A 3974-nucleotide genomic window follows, 5' to 3' on the forward strand; every position below is an offset into this window, starting at 1 on the left:
ATATGAATAGGAAGGGTTTGGAGAGATATGGGCCAAGTACCGGCAGGTGGGACTAGATTGGGTTGGGATATCTGGTCAGCGTGGATGGGTTTGACCGAAGGGTCTGTTTCCATGCTGTACATCTCTATGACTCTATTTGCTTCTTTTGAAAACCACATTAAATCTGTGCCCTCTAGTTCTTGATACTTTTATGAGCAGGAGCAGGTTCTCGTTATCTATGATATCCTGCCCCATCATGATTTTGAAAACTTCTATCTGATTTCCTCTTAGCTTCCTTCTCTCCAAGAACACTCCCATCCTCTCCAAACTATTTTCACAACTCATTCCTGGAACCATTCTTGTAAATCTTGTCTGCACACTCTCCCCATTCACATCCCTCCAATAGTGTCTCACCAAGAACTGTGTACAGAACTGTGTCCTGGGTTTGGTTCCTGCCTCAGGCGACTGTCTATGTGGAGTTTGCACGTTCTCCCTGTGTCTGTGTGGGTTTTCTCCAGGTACTCTGGTTTCCTCTCACAGTTAGTACAGGTCAGGTGAATTGGCTCTGCTAAATTGCCCATAGTGTTGGGCGCATTAGTCACGGGTAAGTGCAAGGAAATGGGTCTGGGCGGGTTACTCTTTGGAGGGCCAATATGGACTTGTTGTGCCAAATGGCCCGTTTCCAGACTACAGGGTATCTAATCTAACCTCAAGTATCCCATTCCTCAAAACCATTCTTGTAACATGTAGTGTCCGGAACTATACTTCTGGATTAAGCAATGGGCTTTGACAAGTGTCTCATTCAAGTTCCCCATCACCTCCTTGCACTTGTACTCTATGACCCTACTAATAAAGCTGAGGACATTGTGTGTTTTATTGACTGCTCTCTCCACGTGCCCTGCCACATACACACCCCAGCCGCCCCTGCTCCTGGCCCCCCTTTTTCATACTGTGTCCCAATGTTCTTCTGACCAAAATGCGTCACTTTATGTTTCTCTACATTGAACTTTATCTGCCACCCGCCCCTCACCAGCTTGTTTAGATCCTTTCAGAGCCCACCTCACACTTATCAAGGTTCAGGTCATCCACAAACTTTGAAATTGTCCCCTCCGCACCAGATCATTAATATGTAACAGCGAAAGTGAGGATCCCAATACCACCCCCTGAGGAACTCCATGACAAACCCACCTCCAGGCTGAATAATATCCAATGACCATTACTCTCTGTTTCCTGTCGCTCCGCCAATTCCATATCTAATCTCCCTTTTATTCCGTGACCTATAAGTTTTGACACACATCTGTTTTGTGGCACTTTATGGAGTGACTTCTGGAAGTTCACATACACCACGTCAACACTTTCCAGAAATTGTTTTTGTTTCCTGTTCAAAAAAACTACAGCACATCAGTTAAATATGATTTCTGCTTCACAAATCTGTGCTGAACTCATTAAATCAATCTTTCCTTTTGCATGTAAAATCATAAAATATAAGAGCAGGAATCCATCGAGTCTGCTCTGTCACTCAATGGGATCGTGTCTGATCTGATCATCCTCAATCCCACTTTCCTGCCTTTCCCCCATAACCCTCGATCCCCTTCCTGATTAAAACTCTCTGTCTCAGCCTCGAATGACCCAGCCCCGACAGCCCTCAGTGGGAAAGACTCCCACAGATTCACTCCCCTCCGAGGGAAGACATTCCTCCTCATCCCTGTCTTCAATGGGTGAGCCCTTATTCTGGGATGATTCCCTCTGGTCCTAGTCTCTCCCTCACAAGGGGGAACAACCTTCCCACATCTCCCCCTGTCACATCCCCTAAGAATCTTGACTTGTTATCACGATCTCAGAGGGCTGGTCACTCCTCAAAGGGTCATCACACTTCATGGGAAGGAACAGGTTGAGAAGCAAGGTCTTTCATGGTAACCTCAGGCAGTGATGGGATCTGAACCCACACTGCTGATATGATTTTGATTTTGATTTTGATTTTATTGCCAAGTGTATTTTACAGTAACAATACAGTGAAAAGCGTTCATTTGTCACCTTGAAAAGGCATCATTTTGAACAATTTAAGAATAAGGGATAAAAAAGGAAGATATAGTTTGAAGAGAGTCTCTCAGTCCTGAGCCAGCTCATCACCATCAATGATGCTTGCACTGCCATCCATCTGCCACCACCACCGTCTACACCGGACCCAACCAACTTCAAAGTCGCTGGTCCTCAGGTGCTATCTTTGCCCCAGGTCAAAGCCCCTCTGCCACCCACTCACTACCCCCTGCACGGTCAGAGTCAGATCTCAGTGTTACCGCGATGCCCTTCCTCTACCATTTTACCAGTAACTAACACCCTAAAGTCCTTTTCCCAATAACAGATGTCAAGTTAACTGGTCTATAGTTACCTGTGTTGTTTTTATCTCCTTCCCCTTGTAAATAAAAGTGCCACATTGTCAGTTTTCCATAGCTCTGGCACTTTTCCAGACTCTAAGGATTCCTGGAAAATTCCTATCAGTGCATTCATTATCTCTGTAGCTACTTATAATATCCAAGGATGGCTATTACAGGACACCGTTAATATCTAAGGATGGATATTACAGGACACCGTTAATATCCAGGGATGGATATTATAGGATACCGTTAGTATCCAAGGATGGATATTACAGGATACTGTTAATATTCAAGGATAGATATTATAGTATACCGTTAGTATCCAAGGATGGATATTACAGGATACTGTTAATATTCAAGGATAGATATTATAGGATACCGTTAGTATCCAAGGATGGATATTACAGGACACTGTTAATATCCAAGGATGGGTATTATAGGATACCGTTAATAACTAAGGATGGATATTATAGGACACCGTTAATATCCAAGGATGGTTATTATAGGATACTGTTAGTATCCAAGGATACATCAAATCAGGTCCAAGGGACACAGCAGTCTTTAGCCCCATTAGTTTCCCAAACAATTTTTGGATCATTGGAATCTCTTTTGAGGTAGAAGTGACCTGAACAAGAAGGACGGTTTGCACCTAAATTGGAAGGGGACTAATATACTGGCAGGAAAATTTGCTAGAGCTGCTCGGGAGGATTTAAACTAGTAAGGTGAGGGGGTGGGACCCAGGGAGATAGTGAGGGAAGAGATCAATCTGAGACGGGTGCAGTTGAGAACAGAAGTGAGTCAAACAGTCAGGGCAGACAGGGACAAGGTAGGACTAATAAGGTCATGCTAATGTGCCCATAGTGTTGAAGAAAAAAGTGGGCGGCACGGTGGCACTGTGGTTCGCAATTGAACACAGTGGCACCGGGTTCAATTCCTGCCTCAGGTGACTGTCTGTGTGGAGTTTGCACGTTCTCCCCGTGTCTGCGTGGGTTTCCTCCGGGTGCTCTGGTTCCTCCCACAATCCAAAAATGTGCAGGTTTGCTGAATTGGCCATGCTAAGTTGCCCGTAGTATTAGGTGAAGGGGTAAATGTAGGGGAATGGGTCTGGGTGGGTTGTGCTTCGGCGGGTCGGTGTGGACTTGTTGGGCCGAAGGGCCTGTTTCCACACTGTAAGTAATCTAATCTAATAAATTAAACTACATTTATTTCAATGCAAGGGGCCCAAAACGGAAGGCAGATGAACTCAGGGCATAGTTAGGAACATGGGACTGGAATATCATAGCAATTACAGAAACATGGCTCAGGAATGCGCAGGACTGGCAGTTTAATGTTCCAGGATACAAATGCTACAGGAAGGACAGAAAGGGAGGAGGGGGAGTGGTGCTTTTGATAAGGGATAGCATTACAGCTGTACTGAGGGATGATATTCCGGGAAGTACATCCAGGGAAGTTATTTGGGTGGAACTGAGAAATAAGAAATGGATGATCACCTTATTCAGATTGTATTATAGACCCCCTAGTAGTCAGAGGGAAATTGAGAAACAAACTTGTAAGGAGATCTCAGCTATCTGTAAGAATAATAGGGTGGTTATGGTAGGGGATTTTAACTTTCCAAACATC

The sequence above is a fragment of the Chiloscyllium plagiosum genome, chromosome 2 (assembly GCF_004010195.1).
Source record: "Chiloscyllium plagiosum isolate BGI_BamShark_2017 chromosome 2, ASM401019v2, whole genome shotgun sequence".
In the NCBI taxonomy this organism is placed as follows: Eukaryota; Metazoa; Chordata; class Chondrichthyes; order Orectolobiformes; family Hemiscylliidae; genus Chiloscyllium; species Chiloscyllium plagiosum.